The 22,074-nt window shown below is 41.5% G+C and overlaps 1 pseudogene; it reads right to left on the minus strand.

Annotated features, from left to right (window-relative positions):
* Window positions 1-5,690: 5,690 nt before the first annotated feature.
* LOC101446543 (malignant fibrous histiocytoma-amplified sequence 1 homolog) lies at window positions 5,691-17,730 on the minus strand (annotated as a pseudogene).
* Window positions 17,731-22,074: the final 4,344 nt, after the last annotated feature.

The following is a 22,074-nucleotide window of genomic DNA, read 5'->3' on the forward strand; positions in this document are numbered from 1 at the left end:
TGACCACTCTGTATTTGAAGTATATTTTATAGTCAGGGAGTGTGATTCCTCCATATTTTTTTTAAGACAATTTTTTGGCTATTTGGGGTTCCTTGCCTTCAGTATTAATTTCATACTTAGCTGTTCCAATTCAGTACAAAATGTTTTAATTTTTATTGGGCTTGCATTAAATCTGCAAATCAATTTGAGTAGGACAGACATCTTAACAATGTTTATTTTTCTGATATATGAACATGTCTTCCATTTATTTAGATCTTCTTTGATCTCTTTTAACAAAGTTGTTTAATTTTCTTTGTACAAAGCCTTTACATTTTAGTTAAATTTATTCCTAGATATTTGATTCTTTAGTTGCTATTGTAAAAGGAATGTTTCTTCTGGATTTTCTCTTCAGATCACTCATTATTGGTGTATAGATGTTCAACTAACTTTTTGATCTTATATGCTGTCACTTTACTGAACTTATTGGTCTAGAATCTTTGTTGTAGAATTTTTTAGGGGTTTCTACATATAGGATCAGTTCATTTGCAAATGGTGAGATTTTTTTATTCTTGCTTTCCAATTTAGATGACTTTTATTTCTTTCTTCTTGTCTAAGTGCTCAAGCTAGTAATTCTAACACAATGTTGAATAAAAGTGGTGACAGTGGCCATCCTTGTATTCTTCCAAATCTTAGAGGGAAACAATTTAGCTTTTCACCATTGAATATGAAGTTAGATGTGGGGTTTTCATAGATAACCTTAATCATGTTGAAGAAGCTTCCTTCTATTCCTACATGATAAGTGTTTTTTTAATGAGAAAGGATGCTAGGGGAGAGGATGTAGCTCAAGTGGTTGAGAAACTGCTTCCCATGAATGAGGTTGTGGGTTCAATCTCAGGTACCTCAATAAAAAAGCAAAACAAATGCACAATCAAAATATATAACAGTCATTGAGGACAGGATGTAGTTCAGGGGCTGAGTGACTGTTTCCCATGAACAAGGTAATGGGTCCAATCCTTGGAACCTCTTAAAAAAAGGAAAGGAAGCAACTGCTTTGAAATGCTCTTTCCACATCAATAGAGATAATTATGTAATTTTGCAGATTTTCTGCAAATCTGGTGTATCACATTGATTTATTTTCTTATGTTGAGCCGTCTTTGCAAAGCAGAGATGAAATCCACTTAATCATGGTGTATATTTCATTTAATGTTTTGTTGGATATGATTAGCAATTGTTCTGTAGAGAGTTTCAACACTGAGATTCATTAGAGAGGCTGGTCTGTAGTTTTCTTTCCTTGTGACATTTTTTCAAATGTATTTTTTGTTATTCAAAAAATACATAAATCATAAAAAATGTTACCTTAAAAATATAGAAGAGTACACTATAACTCATTCCCAACAGTCCCCCCACCCCCTTTCCCACATCAACTTTTTTCACTAGTGTAGTAAGCTCATTGCATTTGATGAATACCTTTTGGAGCACTGCTGTGCAGCATGGATAATAGTATTCACTATAATCTACACTGTCTCCCAGTCCATTCAGTGGGTTATGACAGGATATATAATGTCCTGCATCTGTCCCTGCAATATCGTTCATGACAACTCCAAGTCCCAAAAGGCCCCATTACATCTTTTTTCCCTCTCCCTGCCTTCAGCAAATCCCATGGCCACTGTCTCCTCATCAATGATATAATTTCTTATTTTACTAGAGTCACAGTAATTTTATAATAGAATACCAATAAGTCCATTCTAATCCATATTTTATTCCTTTAACCTGAGGACATTGGGATGGCAATGCACACTCCACCTCTCAATTGAGAGGGGGCTTCAATCCCACAAAGCTGGTAGATTGGTCTCATGCTCACAGCTGAAGAATTTCTTGTTTTGTTGTGCGGTGGTTGTCCATCTTCACCTCCGTGTCAGCTGACCTGGGTAAGCCCAATGAACTGGAGAGTAGGTGCTGCAACTCTGTTGAGACTCAGGGCCCATGTGACACATGGACAGCCCAGAGACTCAAATCTCCAGGATATACACCAACCCCAGAATGAACCACAAGTTTAATAAAAGGGACAGAAGGGGCATGTTTACAGAAGTCACATTTGAGTCCAATTCCATCACACTTCAGGAGCACAAATTCCAAAGCAGGGCTCTCTGGAAAGGCACTTTACTCTGGAGCCATCTGCCATGACTGTAGGATCTGGTTGTCTCTGTAGCCCTCAGGAGCACCACTAACTGGTGTTGTATCTACTTTGGATGTCTCTGAGCTCTTGCTTAGATGTGCATAAGCACAAACCTTCTTATGACCTCCCAACTCATTTTGTAGTCTCTTAGGCATATAAAATCATTTGTCTTTATCATTTCCCCCTTTTATTTAAGGTCTTTTTCTACTTACATCACCAGCTGTTGCTTAGTAGTAATTCCTCAGTGCCAGGGAGGCTCATCCCAAGGAGGCATGTCCCATGCATGGTGGAAGGTAATGCATTTATACACTGAGTTTGGCTTAGAGAGTGACCACATTTAAGCAATATGGAGGCTCTCAGGAGGTAGCTCTTAGGCACCCTGCAAAACTAGGACAAGATAAAATTTCGAGCAACACAGGCTCATAAGCAAGACATCAGTATCAAGGGCCCATCATTGGACCATCTTTATTTTACTAGTCATTGCCCTTGCACTTGAAGAATTGTTGCTGTTCCATTGAAGAATGCAACAGAGCTCCCCAGGATGGGAAACCAGCACTCACTCTGTTGTGTGAATCTTTATCCAATGGGTCAATACCCAATAAACATCTGGACATGTTTATATACCCTACATGCATGCTCAGGTGAACTCCAATCCAAGCATTCCCCATCAATGACACCCCATACCAATGCTCCTCCCCTGCCATGATTGAACCCCTCTATGATCCAAAACTTCTTAAAAAATGAAGCTTAATATATTTCCATGTTCAATTAAAAGGTAAATGAAATAGCCATGATAGGATTAAACATGAGAAATAAAATACATAATAATTAAGAAAAACTAAAGTAAAAAAATAGGGTATTAAAAATGAAAAAGTATTATATAAAAACTATTGACATTTTTCTTTTTATCACTGTAATAGGTGGTATCCTATATGTATAGTGGCAAGGCAGTCTCTTCCATTTCTTCCTTAAAGTCTTAACTCTTTTTTTTCACTATGTCTTCAAAGAGGTTTTAGATCACAGTAAAGTCACATACAGAATATAGGGGACTCCTATATTCCCAACTTCCTCCCTTTTTTCCCTTTCCCCAAAAATGGTCTTTTTAAGTGTGAGTGTTACATTGGCTACATTTGATCTACAAATATTGAAACATGGGGAAACGGACTTGGCCCAGTGGTTAGGGCGTCCGTCTACCACATGGGAGGTCCGCGGTTCAAACCCCGGGCCTCCTTGACCCGTGTGGAGCTGGCCCATGCGCAGTGCTGATGCGCGCAAGGAGTGCCGCGCCACGCAGGGGTGTCCCCTGCATAGGGGAACCCCACACACAAGGAGTGCGCCCCGTAAGGAGAGCCGCCCAGCGCGAAAGAAAGTGCAGCCTGCCCAGGAATGGCGCCGCCCACACTTCCCGTGCTGCTGACGACAACAGAAGCGGACAAAGAAACAAGACGCAGCAAATAGACACAGAGAACAGACAACGGGGGGGGGGGGGGGATTAAATAAATAAATAAATCTTTAAAAAAAAAACAACAAATATTGAAACACAACTACTTACCATGGTCAGTAGTTTACATTATGGTTTACATTTTAGACCACACACTTTTTTTTTTTTTGACACCAAACCCTTTCCTTTCTTTTCGTTCAAAAGAGAGTCCAATGCATAAAAGTGTCAAATGTGAGCACTTTTTTTTTTCCTTAAAAGAGGGAGAAACATTTATTCTGGCAGTGCTTTTACAATTCCAGGAAGTCGTTTTGATATTGCAAGTTGTATGAATAGAAACCATAGCAGATGTGGTGGGCATTTGCTTGAGAGGCAAGGGAGACCTGTTTGGAAAATCGTTTGCTCTGTGACATGCCTGGCAGCTTTGCCTGGTTGCTGAGTCTACTTCGACTTGTTGTTGAAAGTCAAGTCAGAATTTCCTGCAGAGACAATGAAAATTCCTGCAGAGCTGAATGTTTTCCACGTAGCCAACCCTCCCTCCCAGCACCCCACCCCAAAGCAAGTTCTCAAACTCTTCTGGAGCTTCTTTTCATCATATGACCTTCCACCTGCAATGACCTTTTTGCTGAAACCCATGTGACCCCAAGGTTTCTTACACTGCTTCTCTAGAGCTTAGATGGCAGCACAAAACACCACTAGTCAAAAAATAGCAGATATTAAGAAGATGGGCATTTTTGTTCATAGTAATGTGAAACTTTGCAGGATATGGTCACCCAAGGAAATATTTTTTTCCCTTTAATTTGGTCCCCTGGGGAGTAAGCCCTAAGTCACATAGTTCAGAGACTTTTCAAAAGACTGGTCCAAATTGGTTACTTTGACAGTTTAGGAACTATCTCATGCCAATTTAAAAACATTTTATGCCCAAAGTTCAATGGTCCAAAAAGCAATGAAAATGTCACCATTCAGTTTATACTTACACATGCACACACAAAAAAAGAGAACTGTGACAAAAAGATTAACCAGATCAATTCTGTGACTATATTCTAAAAGAAAATGTAATCTCAACCTTGAGGTGTCATAGACAAGTATTAAAAATACAGAAATAGTCTCATCCTATTTGATTTTATGATCATAGGAAATCATTGTCTCAGTTTAACTGGAAGCTCTGGAGTCAAGTAAAATTAACTCCTGGGGCACAAAATGTACCACAAAAATCACTTTGTGTTATCTTGCTCTGCAGCTGCTAGTTTGCTCTGTCTTTCAAAACTATGGTGAGCCTTCGTATACTGTGTCATTCAAAGAATCAATATTTATAAATTCAGTATAAGATTAATACCAGCTAACTCACTTTCCTTGTTTTACAGTGGTGAGAAACAGTTTTACACATTTTTCAATCAACACATAGGAGGCAGATGTAAAGATTTCTTTACAACATTCTTCAAAGAATGTGTTCCTACTGCAGCACGTGCTATTTGGCCCCAATTAGAAGTAAAATAGAGAGCAAGTTATTTGATCCAGCTTTTAAAATTTTACTTCATGGAGACTTTAAAATAAGTTTTGCTCATCCTTGGCAGTAAACTATCCAATCAGAGGCTCTTATTTATAAATACCCAAGGCAGGATTAGGTTCTCCAATTAGGAAACTCACCACCTTAAGTCTTAACTGACTTTCAGATGTGCAGTTCTTTCATAGTGCCCTGCTAAATCTCACAGATTCTGTTCTAGAAAAAAAGGGTCCTACCTAGCAGAGCTCATTGCTTTATTCAGGCCAAGTGACTCCTGATTATTTTAAGCTATTGAAAAACTCAGTTTCCATGACCTCTGTCCTCTTGGCCACCGGCCCTGGAGAATCCTAATGCCAGGATTTGGGAGGTGTTACTACTGGGTGAAGGCTTCAGACCATGGACCCACCTGTGATGCACGGAGATATACAAAGCCTGGCCAGGGCACATCTCGGCTGACACTACAGATATGTGGAGAAAAGAAAAGGAATAATCCCATCCCAGTGCCCAAGGATTTCCAGGCAGGGATTCTCATTTTTAAAAAGGGTGGGTACATAGTTCAAAATGCCCATTGAAGGTTCTCACTGCATGCTGTCCTACCTGTGCACCACATGGTTGTTGATCTGCAAGCTGTAGTGTGCAAACAACGCAGGAGGAGAGGTGAAGGGAAAGCTGTATTCGATATGCAGCTGCTTGGCCACAAAGGACTGCCCAGCCAGGTTGGTCCCGTTAATCCAGGCCTCAGCATGGCACCTCCTTCTGCACATAGCACAAGAACTTGTACCAGGCAGGGGACCCTTTCAGAAGCTTGCCCTTCACCTTACTGAGGCAATAGCATAGCCCTATCTTCTCCAGCAGCTCCAGTAGCAGTCCTGTTGGGCCAGGACTTGGGGCTTATGCAGAAACTGAATGACACGGGCTGGCAGAAGGCCATGAAGCAGTAAGCCCTCCACATAATAAGAGCTGGGCAGCCCAGAGCAGGTCCTGGCCTGGCGTGGGCAGTGCCATAAAGGGGGAGCTTTCTGCCTCCACCTCCCCCCTTCACTGGCCCCCAGGAGCAGCTTATGCAGCAGCAAGGAAGCGTCCCTCTGGAAAAACACGTTGAGGATGTCAATGAGGCCGGTGAGGTTGTGGAAGACCTGCTTCTTGAGAGTGGTGCTGTCCTCGAAGTAAGCAGCTTGCAGCTCTCCTGCAGGTAGGACAGGGCACTCTGCAGCTGATCCTCGGTCAGACCCGCCTGCAGCCCCAGGCACGTGGAGTCCCACCAGCTCAGCCAGAGTCGCTGTGCCTGCAGTGGCTGGAAATGCAGCTCCTCCAGCACCCACCAGGACCGAGGCAGTACTCTGTGTGGATTTGGGATGATCTCCTGGTGCTCCACTACTGAGAGCAGCTTGTTCCTAAGACACTGCAGCTGGCGAGGGTTCCTGCAGGTGACAGGCAACACTGGGGACAGGATCTGCAGCCAGTGGTTGAGCAGATACTGAAAATGGACCTTGCACCCCTGTAGGTTCTTGTCAGAAACATCGAAGCAGGCTGTGTGGGGACTGGCAGAGCACAGCTCGAAGTCCCAGGCCAGCACCTCTTCCACCACGCGGGCCAGGTGGCTCAGGCCCTTGATGTCATGCTTCTCCTGCAGGGCTATCTGGCGGTGTATGTCCAGGTACTTCTCCAGCTCTCACTCCTGACACAGGTCTACGTGTGTGCCCATGATGCACACTACGGCATGTGGCACCCGCCCCTTCTCTCCCCCCGTGCAGGAAGGAGCCCACCATAGTGGGAAAGCGGCATGACTTGTAGGTGGCCAGGTTGACCACCAGCACGTACAGGGTCCCAGGGGAGAGGAAGAAGGGCAGGATGACCTCGTAGCTCTCATCGTTGGCTAGGTGGTACACAATGAACTGCAGGCCCCAGGAGGCATCCGCTGTCCAGCTGGTCACCTAGATGCCCTTGCTCATGGGTGGCGGGGAAGGCAGGTAGCTCTTCTCTGTGTCCCTTCTGCCTTGGTTGACTTCCACCCTGTTCTTGGTGAGGCCAAGCAGGAGCAGGGCCTTTCCTGCAGCCTTAAGGCCCATCAGGAGCAGCTTGAGGCACGGCTGCAGGGCAGGCTGGGAGTGAGCCAGCTCCTTCTGGTAGGCTTTGATGTGAGGGATTCCCTTCATGCAGACCTAGTAGGGGGGCTGGATCAACGGGTTGTCCTTGATCTTCCACAGGCCCCCCTGGGAGACCTGGCCGAAGTTGTTGGGCAGCTTGGCGATCTGGTTCCCTTGCAGAATCAGCTCCTCCATGCCCTGCAGCTCCACAACGGAGTCGAGCAGGTAGCGGATCCGTGTATTATCCAGCCACAAGGTGAGAAGCCGGGCCAGGTCAGAGATAAGAGAGGGCACTGAGATGAGCTGGTTGCAGCTCAGGTAGAGCTCCTCCAACCCGGCCAGGGCCTCGGGCAGGATGCCGAGCTCGGCCCCGCTCAGCCAGAGGATCTTGAGGCCCGCAGGGCACTGATGTCCTCAGGCAGGCCCCGCAGCGGTTGCTGGACTTGTCCAGCTCTTCCAGCGCCAACAGCTGCAGCAGCTGCTGGGGAAAAAGGTGAGCTGATTGTGGTCCACGTCGAGGGTGCGCAGGCAGTGGAGGCGGCTAAGGGAGTCCCGCAGGCGCGCCAGCCGGTTAAAGCTGACGTCCAGCTCCTCCAGGTGCACGAGTGTGCCCAGCAGCTGGTTGTGGCTGAGGTTGAGTTTCCGCAGCTCCCGCAGGGCACTCACCACCTCCGCGCCCAGAGCTGTCAGCCTGTTGTGGCTCACGTCCAGTTCCGTGAGGTCGTGGCCCAGCTCGGTCACCGCCAGGGGTAGCCGGGCGAAGCGGTTCCTGCGCAGGACCAGGAAGCTGCAGGCTGCCCAGCGCCGAGCCCCGACCGTCGGGCTTGTCCTCCAGGCCGTTGTTTCCCAAGTTCAGCACCTCAAGGTCTCGGACGTCGGCCGGCAGCATGAGCTGGGCGCCGTCGGGAGCCTGGAGCAGGTCGGCGGTGGCCGCGACGGGGCCGAGCTGGCTCAGGTTGCGCTGCAGCTTCCTGGCGCTCAGGGCGGCGTCCAGTCAGCCTCGCTGTCTTCAGACTCCCACCGTCCTTCCGGCCTTGGCTGGGTCCCGCGTCGGGGCACAGGGCCCGCTCCGCCGCCGCTCGCTATCCTCGCATCCGCGGCCCCGCGGCCTGCAGCTTCCTGGCCTCGGCCAGCTGTTGGAGGAGGGCGACGCTAGGCCCCGCTTAGGGCATGTTGTGGGCTCAGGGCTGGGGTGCCTCCTGCTCTCCGCTTCCCCCGGCTCCGGCTAGACTTACACTTTCATAAATTTTTGGTGAAATTTAACATGGCCTGTATCCATCCTTGCCCAATCATGCGGAACATTTCCTTTGCCAACCAATTACCTCCTCTTCCATATATTCTATTCCTCACACCCCTCCCCTCAGTGTCCACAGTGACACCCAAGCTTCACTGCTTGAATCACAAGATTCACAGATACTTGCAATAATGCTGAGGGCTTGACACACTCATCTGTCCTCCCCCATTTGGAGCCACCCATGGTCTTGAGATTCTGCCTCCCCTCTGCCTGAGACCAAAGGGTCTCCCAAGAATATGGTACACCACCTTCCTGCTCATTATATAGGTCTCCACACACTGATAAAATGCACTATGACAAGATGAGCACTCACACATCCCCTAAGAATGCTTCAGGTGTACCCTGTGCCCCACCACCCAACACCCTAAACGAGTAACCCTTCCTTATTGTATTGTCTAAAGAGTTTTTTCAACATTAGAGTTTCAATCATGTACCAAACAATCTCCCATGTTCACCTGCTCCCCTCAACGCTCCCCCCAATTCCATGGACCATCTGACCCATTCTCCTAACCATAGCCCCCATTAAGCCTGCAGAGTCCAACTCAATAGTATCTCTATACCTTGTCACATCCCTTCAATGGGCAAATCCTCATCTCCACTTTATCATAGACTTCACACATGTGGTCACTGGCTTACAACCTTCCTCTCCCCTCTATTTCCTGTAAGCCTATCTTGCAGACTATGTATCTCTGAGACAGCTCAAGTTACTTAATTCTTATCAGAGAGGACCTGTAATTATCCTTCAATGCCTGGCTTGCTTCACTCAACATAAGGTCCTCAAGATTCATCCATATTATCCCATGTGTTAGTACTGTATTCCTTCTTAAAGCTGAGTAGTATTCCATTGTATGTATATATCCCATTTTCTTTTTCCATTCTTCTGTTCATGGGCATTTTGGTTGGATTCCAAATTTTGGAAATGGTGAATAATCCTGCTATGAATATTAGGATGTGTATATCAATTGAGTCTTTTTTTCCAGTTATTCTGGGTATATACTCAGCAGGGGAATTTCTTGGGTCATGTGGCAAATCTGTAACTAATTTTTTTTTTTACTTTTTTTTCTTTTTTCTTTTTCTTAGTATTTACTTTATTTTTTTAATTCATTTTTAAAAAAATATTACATTCAAAAAATATGAAGTCCCTTTCAACCCCACTGCCCCCACCCCCCACTCCCCCCACAGCAACATGCTCTCCCATCATCATGACACATCCATTGCATTTGGTAAATACATCTCTGGGCATCGCTGCACCTCATGGTCAATGGTCCACATCATAGCCCACACTCTCCCACGTTCCATCCAGTGGGGCCTGACGGGATCTACAATGTCCCGTAATTGTCCGTGAAGCACCACCCAGGACAACTCCAAGTCCCGAAAACGCCTCCACATCTCATCTCTTCCTCCCATTCCCCACACTCAGCAGCCACCATGGCCACTTTTTCCACACCAATACCACATTTTCTCTGTGGACCTTGGATTGGTTGTGCCATTGCACATCTATGTCAAGAGGGGGCTTAGATTCCACATGGATACTAGATGCAATCCTCCTGCTTTCAGTTGTCGACACTCTAGGCTCCATGGTGTGGTGGTTGGCATTCTTCAACTCCATGTTAGCTGAGTGGGGTAAGTCCAATAAATCAGAGTGTAGGAGCTGAAGTCTGTTGAGGCTCAGGGCCTGGCTATCACATTGTCAGTCCAGAGATTCAAATCCCCTAGATATATCTTAAACCCCAGCACCAACTACAATTCCAGTAAAGTAGCATGAAAGTCTTGTGAAAAGAGATCCCATCTGTGTCCAGCTTCATCACGCAGAAACACCAGCTCCAAAGAAGGGCCAACTGACATGGCAGTGAACCCCATCTGCCATGACCATAGAACCTGTGGGTCTTTTTAGCCCTCAAAAGAACCAATAGCTGGGGTTGTATCTACTTTATCTGTCTCCGAGACTTTGCTCAGGTGTGCATAAGGGCAATCCTTCTGACAACCTCCAGACTCTTTTTTAGAGACTCATAGCCATATAAACTCATTTCTCCTTTCCATTTCCCCCTTACATTAGGTCAAACAGCATTTTAAACTCCTGTTATTATATGTAGACAGGGATATTCTGCTGGTCCATGTTGAACCTTTAATTCAAGGTCATTTTCTAGTTGCATCATCAGCTGGCACTTGCTAGTGATCCCTCAGTGCCAGGGAGGCTCATCCCCAGGTGTCATGTCCCACGCTGGGGGGAATGCATTACATTTACATGCTGAGTGTAACTAATTTTTTGAACAACTGTTAAACTGTCCTGCACAATGGTTAGATCCTTTGACATTCTCACCAGCAGTGGAAGAGGGTTCCAATTCTTCCACATCCTCTCCAACAATTGTAGTCCTCTTTTTATAGCCGCCAGTCTAGTAGGTTTAAGATGGTATCTCATTGTAGTTTTGATTTGCATTTCCCTAATAGCTAGTGACAATGACCATCTTTTCATGTGCTTTTTAACCACTTGCATTTCTTCTGTGGAGAAGTGTCTTTCAAATCTCTTGCCCATTTTTTAATGGGTTGTTTATCTTCTTGTTTTTGAGATATACACTTTATTCATGTATGTTGGATACTAGGCTCCTATCAGATATGTGGTTACCAAATTTCTCACTTTGGGTATGTTGTCTTTGTCACTTTTTTTGACAAACTCCTTTGAAAGGCAAAAGGTTTTAATTTTAAGGAGGTCACACTTATCTATTTTTCCTTTTGCTGCTCATGCTTTAGGTGTGAAGTTCATGAAACCATTTCCTATTACAAGGTCCTGAATATGCCTCTCTGCATTGTCTTCAAAGTTCTTTATGGTCTTGGCTCTTACATAGAGAGATTTTTGTTTAGTTTTGTTTGTTGTTGTTGTTTTGGTTCTATGATCTCTTCTTTTTTTTTTATGTTACATTAAAAAAATATGAGGTTCCATATACCCCCCACGCCCCTCACATCAAAACCTCTTTCATCACTGTGGCACATTCAATGCATTTGGTGATTACATTTTGGAGCACTTCAGCACCACATGGATAATAGTTTACATTATAGTTTACACTCTCCCCCAGGACATTTAGTGAGTTATGGCAGGATATATAATGTCCAGCATCTGTGTGTGTAATATCATTTAGGGTAACTTCAAGTCCCCAAAATGCCCCCACATCACATCTCTTCTTCCCTTTCCCTGTCCTCAGCAACTACTGGGGCCACTTTCTCCACATCTATGCTACAATTTCTTCCATTACTAATCACAAAAGTTTCATAGTAGAATATCAGTAAGTCCACTCTAATCCATATTTTATTCTTCCATCCTATGGACCATGGGATGGTGATGTTCACTCCATCTGTATATCGAGAGAGGGCTTAGATTCCACATGGATAATGGATGCAATTCTCCTGCTTGCAGTTGTAGGCACTCTCAGTTCCCTGGTGTGGTGGTTGACCCTCTTCACCTCCCTGTTAGCTGATCTGGGTAAGTCCAATGAACCAGAGGGTAGGAGTTTCAACTCTGCTGAGGCTCAGGGCCCAGCTGGCACATGGACAATCCAATGATTCAAGTTTCCTGAGTACACATTGAGTATACACCACCTCTAGTGCCAACCACAGGTTCAGTAAAATTGACAGAAGAGGCATATGTAGAAAGGCCATCACTGAGTCCAACTCCATCACATTCAGGAACACAAATTCCAAAGTAGGGCCAACTAACATGGCCCTGAATTCCAGATCCATCTGTCATGACCATAGAACCTGTGGGTCTCTGTAGCCCTCAGGAGAACCAGTACCTAGGGTTATATCAACTTTGGCTGTCTCTCGGGTCCTGCTGAGACATGCATGAGCACGACCCCTCTGATGACCTCCCTACTCTTTTTTGAAGACTCTTAGCCATGTAAACTCATTTGTCTTTGTCATTTCCCCCTTTATTCAAGGTCCAAAAGCAGTTTTTAACAAATGATACTACATGTAGGCTGAGATATTCTGCTGGTCAGAGTTGACACTTTTTTTAAAGGTGTTTTTCTAGTTACTTCACCAGCTGATGCTTGGTAGTAATCCCTCAGTGCCAGGGAGGTTCATCCTTGGGAGCCATATCCCACTCTGGGGGGAAGATAATGCATTAACATGCTGACTTTGGCTTATGTATTCTATTTCAAATCTTTAAGCCCTTCACTATAATTCATTTTCCTTTAATTGAATTTGGTGATATATTAGACTTCATTTTTGAAGAAGTTTTTGATAATGGAGAGGTTCAACTATGGCAGGGGAGGAACACTGGTATTGGGTGTTATTGATGGCTGGCACATGGTAGAGAGGGAGTTCTCCAGAGTATATATATATAGGGTACATAAAAATGTTTTGATATTTGTTGCATATTTTCTGCTACAAATGATAACTGAGGGAGTGCTGAGTTCCTAGCCAGGGGAGCTCTGTCACATTCCCCAATGAAACAGCAACAATCCCCCAAGTGCAATGGCAAAGGACAACTAAGAAGGATAGTCCAAAAATGAGCCCTTGATACTGATGACTATGATTATGAACCCATGTGCCTGAAATGTGAACTAGGTTTAGAGCTGCAGGGTGCCTAAGAGTTACCTCCTGAGAGTCTCCATGTTCCTCACATATTTAGATCTTTGATCCATCTTGAGTTGATTTTTGTATAAGATGTTAGATGGTGTTCCTCTCTCATACTTTTGCATATGGATATCCAATTCTCCAAGCACAATTTGTTGAAGAGGCCCTTCTCTCACAGTGGAGTGGGTTTCTTGGTCTTGTGGAATATTAGATGACTGTATATGTGAGGATCTATATCAGAACTCTCAATTTTATTCCATTGGTTAGGATGTTTATTCTTGTGCCAGTACCATGCGATTTTGACCACTAGTGCTTTTAGTATGTTTTAAGTAAAGTAATGTGATCCTCTGATTTCATTTTTCTTTTGCAATATGTCTTTGTCTATTTGTGGCCTCTTTCCCTTCCAAATAAATTTCTTAGTTAATTTTTCCAGTTTTCTTTTAAAAATGCTGTGTTGATTATTATTGGGATTGCATTAAATATGTAGATTAATTTGGATTGGATAGACATCTTAATGATATTTAGTCTTCTTATCCATGAACAGGTAATATACTTCCATTTATTTAAGTCTTCATTTTCCTTTAACAGTCTTGTGTAGTTTTCTGTGTATAAGTCATTTATATCTTTAGTTAAATTTATTCCTAGATATTTTAATTTACTATTGTAAATAGAATTTTTTCCTTGATTTCCTTCTCAGGTTGCTCATTATTGGTATACAGAAATTCTACTGATTGTTGTGTTGACCTTATATGCTGTCACTTTACTGAATTTGTTAATGAGGTCTAGAATCTTATAAATTTTTTAGGGTTTTCTACACATAGGATCAGGTCATTTGTAAATAGTGTCATATTTATTTCTTCCTTTCCAATTTAGGTGCTTTTTATATCTTTCATTTTGCCTAAGTGATCAAGTTAGTACTTCTACCATAATGTTGAATTAGAGTCATGGGAAGGGGCATCCTTTTCTTATTCCAAATCTTAAAGGGAAAGAGTTTAGCTTTTCACACAGGTTAGCATTGGGGTTTTCCTAGATAATCTTTATTATTTTGAAGAAGTTTCCTTCTATTCCTACCTTTTCAAGTGTTTTGTTTTTTTTTTATTAATCAAGAAAGGATGCTAGGGGAGAGGATGTAGCTTAAGTGGTTGAACAACTGCTTCCCATGAATGAGGTCCTGTGTTCAATCCCAGGTAATTCTAAAAATACAGATACACGCACATCAAAATGTGTGTGTGTGTATATATATAAAATATATATAAATATATATATATATATATAAAAGTATATATATAAAACTTTCTTTGGGAACAGGATGTAGTTCAGAGGCTAAATGACTGCTTCCCATGTTCAAGGCCATGGATTCAATCCTTGAAACCTCCTAAAAAATGTAAAGGATGGTGTATTTTTTCAAATGAATTTTCCACATCAATGGAGTTGATTATTTGATATTTTTTCTGTTGATTTGTAAATCTGTTGTATTGCATTGATTTATTTTCTTATGTTGAGCCATCCTTGCAAACCAGAGATGAAATCCACTTAATCATGGCATATAATTCATTTAATGTTTAGTTGCATATGATTAGTGATTGATCTGTAGAGAGTTTCAACATTGAGATTCATTAGAGAGATTGGTCTGTAGTTGTCTTTCCTTGTGACATTTTAAAATATATTTTCACTTTATTTTTAAAAGAGACATAGATCACACAAAATGTTAGTATTAAAAAATATAGGAGGTCCCCTTATAACTCACTCCCCACAACCCCCATATCTACAACTTTTTTCATTAGTATGGTATGTTCAATGCATTTGATGAATAGCTTTTGGAGCACTGTTACAATACATGGATTATAGTTTACATTGTAGTTTACACTCTCTCCCAGTCCATTCAGTGAGTTAGGACAGGATATATAATGTCCTGCATCTGTCTCTGCAATATCATTCAAGACAACTTCATGTCCCTAAAATGCCCCCATATCACACCTATTTTTCTCTTTCCCTGCCTTCAGCAATTCCTATGGCCACTATCTCCACATCAATGATATAATTTCTTCCATTGCTAGTTACAATAATTCCATAATTGGATATCAATAAGTCCACTTTAATCCATATTTTATTCCTTGATCTAGAGGACACTTGAATGGCCATGCCCCCTCTACCACTCAATTGGGAGAGGGCGTTGGTCTCATTCAGCTGGTAGATGGGACTTTCATGCTCTGAGCTATAGAACTCACTTGCTTTCTTGATGTGGTTGTTGTCCATACTAAATTCCTTGTTAGCTGACCTGGGTAAGTCTGATGAAATGGAGAGTAGGTTCTTCAACTCCACTAAGGCTCAGGGCCCAGGTGGCACATAGACAGCCCAGAGATTCAAGTCACCATTGCATACACCAACCCCAGTGCCAACAACAGTTTCAATAAAAGGGACAGAATAGGCTTGTGTAGAGAAGTCACATCTAAGTCCAATTCCATCACACTTAGGGGCACAAATTCCAAAATATGTCCCACAGGCAAGCCAATGAACTCTGGAGCCATCTACCATGACTGTATGACCTGGGTGTCTCCATAGCCCTTAGGTACACCACTATGTGGGATTATATCTACTTTGTTTCTCTCTGAGATCCTGCTGAGATGTGAGTAACCAAGATCCCTTTGAAGACCTCCTGACTAATTTTGAAGTCTCTTAGACATATAAACTCAATTGTCTTTACATTTCCCCCTTTTATTCAAGTCCTTTTTCTTTTTCATTTTTTAAAGATTTATTTATTTATGCTCCCCTTGCAGCTTGTTCCTTTTCTTCTGCTGTCTCTTCTCTGTGCCCATTCAATGTGTACTTTTTCTGTATCTGCTTGTCTCCCTTTTGTTGCATCATCTTGCTGCACCAGCTCTCTGCTGTGCATGGGCCATCAGCACTCTGCAGCACATGGGCTTTCAGCTATCCATGGCACATAGGCCATAAGCTCTCCATGGTGCATGGGCCACCTTTGCCTTCACAAGGAGGCCTTGGGATATGAACCCAGGGCCTCCCTTATGTTAAATATAAGCCCAACTGATTGAACCACAGCCACTTCACTCAAGTTATTTTTCTAGTTGCATCACCACCTGGGAGGCTCTCAGGTGTTAACTCTTAGGCACCCTGCAGCTCTAAGCCTAGCTCATATTTCAAGCACACAGGCTCATAAGCTTAGTCATCAGTTTCAAGGGCTCATTGTTGGACAATCCTTCTTTGTTGGTCTTTTCTGCTGCACTTGGGGGATTGTTGCTGTTCCATTGGGGAATGTGATAGAGCTCCTATGGCTAGAAACTCAACACTGCCTCAGTTGTCATTTGTAGTTGTAACTACTATGAAAATACCCAATATATATACAAACATTTTATGTACCCTATATAAATAACCTGGAGAACTCCTTCCCAAACATGTGCCCCCTGTCAATAACATCCCACACCAGTGTTCCTCCCCTGCCATAGTTGAACCTCTCTGTGCTCCAAAACTTCTTCAGAAATGAAGCCCAGTAAGTTACCAAATTCACTTAATAGGAAAACAAAACATAGTTATGAGTTTAAAGATAGAAATAGAATACAAATTAATTTAGAAAAACTAAAGTAAAGTAAACATAAATTGGGGTATTGAAAATGAAAAATGTTATAAAACTTTGTTTTTTATATTTTGCCTTTCATCACTGCAATAGGTGTTCTGTATGCACAGTGGCAAGGCAATTTCATTTCTTCTTCTGTGTCTACATCCTTTCTTTTTTTTAATTTTTAACTTTGTCTTCACAAAAGTTTGGATCACAGTAATTCCATATAAAATATAGGGAACTCCCATATACCCAACATTAAACCCTATTCCCTGTTCCCCAGCAATGATCTTTTTACATGTTCATGTTATATTTGCTGCAGCTGATGTACAGATATTGAAACATAGGTATCAAACATGATTCCATTTTGCTTTACATTAGGATTTATATTATAGACTGTACAATTTTCTAAAATTTTGGTTACCTTATATTTTGCATAATGGTTTACATTTTAGCCTATAGACTTTTATACATTTTTGGTGTAATTTAACATGTCCTATATCCATCTTTGCATGATCTTGTGGAACACTTCCATTGTCATACAGTTACCTGATTCCATCTATTCTATTCCTCTCTGCCCCTCTCCTCAGGGCCCACAGTGACAATCAATCTTCACTACTTGAAGGACCAGATTCACAGATACTTGCAACAATTCTGAGGCTTGACATACTAGACTGCCCTAATCCATTCAGAGCCACTAATTCTCTTGAGAGACACAATTCCCTCTGTTTGAGAATATCAGTCCTCCCCCAGATGGGGGTACACCTCCACACTCATTTTATGTGTCTCCACCCAATGATATAATACACTATGACAAAATGAGCGTTCACACACTCCCTAGAAGTCTGCTCCTGTACCAGATGCCCCCCCCTTTAGCACCTTAAACAGGTTATCCTTCCTTATTGTATTTTCTAAAGAGATTTCTCAACATTGTAGTTTAGACCACGTAATTGACAATCTTCATGTTCAAATGTTCCCCCAGTCCTTCCCCTAATTCTTTCAGCCATCTGACCCATACTCCCAACCCTAGCCCCCTCAAGCCTGGAAAGCCCCACTCAAAGTTATCCTATGTCCCCATCTTATCCCTTCTCTTTTCAAATACTTACCTCCATCTTATCATAGATTTCACTCATGTGGCCATCAACTTTGAACCTCCCTCCCCCACCCCAACTTCCTTTAATCATTTCTTCCAGTCTCTAGCTCTCTGAGACAGCTTGGTTTACTTATTTCATATCAGAGAGGTCATGTAGTATTTGTCCTTCAATGTCTGGCTTGCTTCACTCAACATAAGGTCTTCAAGATTCATCCATGTTATCCCATGTGTGTGTACTGTATTTCTTCTTCTAGCTGAGTAGTATTCCATTGTATGTATATACCAAATTTTATTTATCCATTCATCTGTTGATGGGCATTTGCATTGATTCCAACTTTTGGCAATACTGAATAATGCTTCTAAGGATCCAGCCATTCTGAAGTCAGTTTGACGGTCTCAAAAACCTAGGTATAGCTTTGCCATATGACCCAGCAATTCCACGGCTAGTATATACCCAGAGGAACTGAAAACAAGGACACAAACCAACATATGCACACCTTTTGATATATTTATGTGGTTTTGGTGTTCGGGTAATTTTGACAGCACAGAATGATTTGGCCAATGTTCCCTCCATTTCTATGTTTTGGAAGGGTTTTCGCAAGATTCTTGTCAGTTTTTTTTCCCTGAAACGATGGGTAGAATTAAAATGTGAATCCATCTCTTCATGGGCTTTGCATAGTTGTGAGGTTATTGATCACTTCTTTAATCTTGTTCTGGTGATTGTTTCTTGAGTTCATCAATTTCTTCTTTCATCAATGTAGTCTACTTGTGTGTTTCTAGAAATTTGTTCATTTCATCTATGTTATCCATCTCTTAACATACAATTTTTCAAAATATCCTTTAATGATTTTTTTCCTGTTGGATCAATGGTGGTATCCCCTGTCTCATATATTATTTTATGTATTTATATCTTCTTTGTTTCTTTATTAGTCTAAGGGTTTGTAAATTTTATTTATCTTTAAAAAAGCAATTTTCTTTAATTTTTCTGGTGTTTTTTATAATTCTTAATTTTATTTATTTCTTTTAATATATATTTTATATTTTTTAAGAAGTTTTTTTACATAGATCTTGCATAAAAATATTGGGTATTCCCATTTGTCCCAGTCCTATCTGCTCCCACACTTTCTCGCATTAAGAACACACTTCATTAGTGTGGTATATTTGTTACAATTGATGAACCCATATTGAAGCATTGCTACTAATCATTGACTACGGTTTATGATATACTTTACACTTTGTTGTCCACAATTTTGTAAGTTAGGACAAAATAGACAATAGCCTGTATCTATCACTGCAATTTAGTGCAAGACAAATTCAATGTTCTGAAAATGTCCCCATAATATACCTATTCCCTCTCCTATACTTCAGAACCTCTGGTGGCCACTTTCTTCATAGCAATGAAAAGAATTCTTCCATTACTAGAGTAGTAATGTCTATAATTGAATAATAATAAGCTTACTTTAGTTTATTGTTTATTACTCAATTGTGGGGATTTTGGAATGGTGATACCCTCTCTGATTCTAATTGAGAGGGGCTTAGTTTCCGATGGGGAAGATAGATGGAGATACCTTGTCTGTATTTGTAGACACTCTCTGTTGCTTGGGATGGATGTTGTCCATCATCATCTCTTTGTTAGTTATCCTGGGTGAGTTCAATGAACAGGGAGTAGGTGTTGCAGCTTTACTGAAATTGAGGGCTCAACTGTACATGGACAGTACAAATATGTAAGTCTCTGGGACATATTTTTTTAATCAAATATAGTGATAATTATGGTGTAGCAGTTTGATATGGTTATGAGTTCCAAAAATCAATATTGGATTATGTTTATGATCTGACCTGTACCTGGCCTGATTGAGTTATGATTAGGGCTTTAATTGGGCCACATCATTAGGGCACTGAGTCCCCACCCCTTGGTGGGTGGGGACTCACAGATAAAAGGCATGGCAAAGAGCAGAGTGGAGGGCTTTTAATGTTGGAGTTTTGATGTTGGTGTTCGAAGCTACAGCTCTAGTCCCAGGGAGAGAAACAGGGCCATTCACCTGATAGTCCACAGCTGACCTCATGGAGAGAGAGAAAGCCTAGAGAGCCTCATAGTCTACAGCTGACCTTGTGAAGTAAACAGAGGAGCTGAGCTCAGACAAACCCAGAAAGCCTGAACCCTCCCAGACATTGGCAGTAATTTTGGTCCATCACATAAAAATAGACTTTGGTGAGGGAAGTAAATTATGCTTTATGGCCTGGTATCTGTAAGCTCCTACCCCAAATAAATACCCTTTATAAAAACCAACCAATTTTGGTATTTTGCATCAGCGCCCCTTTGGCTGGCTAATACATATGGGTTCAAATAAAAGTGGCAGAAGTGTCATTTGTAGAGAACCTATGAATGTCTAACTCTTTTATATTGGGGAGCACAAATTCCAAGGTAAATTCTACGAACAGAGTGCCAAATTCCTAAGCTATTTGCCCTGCTTTTAGTTTCTGGGTTTCTCTAGAGCCCTCAGGAGACCCACTATTTGAGGAAAGTTTTTCTGTGGCAGTCAGTGAGATTCTGCTGAGACTTTCTTGAGCATTACCTCTGGAATGACCTCATGACTCACTTTGAAATCCCTTAGCCATAAAAGCTCATTTGTATTCACTATCTCCCTCTTTTGGTCACGGTCTTCTACCAGATTGCATTGCTGTTTGATGCTTGGTAAGAATCCCTTGGTGCTAGGGACTCTCATTCCCAGAATTCATGCCCCACTCCGGAAGGAAATTTGTGCTTAGATAGTTCTGCTTAGACAGAGGTTACATTTGAGAAACAAGGAGGACTTCAGGAGGTAACTCTTAGGTAGTATGCAACACTAGGCTAAGTTTCAATTTCTCAAGAGAAGGTTCATATGTACAATTATCAATGTCAAGGCCTGGCATAATGTTCTGTTTTCCTTCACTAGACTTTGCCTTTGCACTCAGGTGATTCTTGCCATCCTATTAGAGAATGTAGCAGAAATCCTCAGGATAGGAATTCAATAGTCTTTCAGTTATTGTGAGGATATACACCCAGAAAGAAAATGTTACATGAACACTTGGACATATTCATAAGTCTTAGAGGCATGACCTATGTAATCCCTTTCTCAGTTAATTTAGTTATGCTCTAATCTTTGTTTTTCAGTTCCTTCTGCTTTCCTTGGGGTGAGTTTATTAATTCCTCCAGGTGTCCAGTTAGGTCACTGATTTTAGTTCTTTTTACTTTTCTATTTCCAGCATTTATGGCTATAAATTTTCCTCTCAGCATTGCTTTTGCAGCACTCCATAGATTTTGATGTACTGTGTACTTATTTTCATTTGTTTCAAGGTAGTTATTGATTTCTCCTACAATTTCCTCCTTGATGCACTGATTATATGAGTGTGCTTTTTAACTTACATATATTTGTGTCTATTTGTTTCTCCATTCATTATTCATTTACAACTTCATTCCATTGTGGTTGGAAAAATTTCCTTGCACAATGTCATTCTTTCTGAATTTGTATATACTTGATCTGTAGCTTATCATGTTGTCTATCCTGGAGAATGATCCATGTGTGCTTGAGAAGAATGCATATCTTGTTTTGCTTTACTGTAATAATATGTTTATGTCTATTAGGCCTAGATAATGTAATGTGTTATTCAAGATCACTGCTTACTTATTACACTTCTATCAAGATGTTCTGTCTAATCTTGATAATGGTGTATTAAATCCACTATAATTGTGGAGGCACCTATTTCTCCACTTAATTTTTCCAATGTTTGCCTCATGTGTTTTGGGGTCCCCTGTTTAGATGCATAAATGCTTATGATTGTCTTCTACTTGATAGTTTACCCATTTTATTAATATGTATTATTGTTCTTTGTCTTTTACAACAGTTTTCTCTTTAAAATCTATTTTGTCCAATATTTGTGTACCTTCAAATGCTCTTTTTTAACTGTTTCCATGTAAAATCTTTTTTCAACCATTCATTTGCAACCTCCTTATTTCCCTGGGTTTAAAGAGATTTTCCTGTAGACAGCATATAGATGGGTCATGTTTCCTTATTCACCCTGATAATCTGTGTCTCTTGATTGAAGACTTTAATCCATTAACATTCAATGTTATTACTGTTTAGGCAGTATTTACATTGACCATTTTTTTCTTTAGTTTTGCATATGTCATATTTTGTTTTTATTTCTCTGTTTATCTTTTTAGTTTTTCTTAATAGTAAATTTCCTTTCTATATTCTCTTCCAAACCTTTCTCTCCTGTTTTATTTTACCTTTCGAACTGCAGGACTCTCTTTATTTTTTCTTGAAGTGCATAATTCTTTGTAACAAACTCATTTCTGTTTATCTGTGAATATTTGACATTAGCT

This window comes from Dasypus novemcinctus, chromosome 16, assembly GCF_030445035.2.
Source record: "Dasypus novemcinctus isolate mDasNov1 chromosome 16, mDasNov1.1.hap2, whole genome shotgun sequence".
In the NCBI taxonomy this organism is placed as follows: Eukaryota; Metazoa; Chordata; class Mammalia; order Cingulata; family Dasypodidae; genus Dasypus; species Dasypus novemcinctus.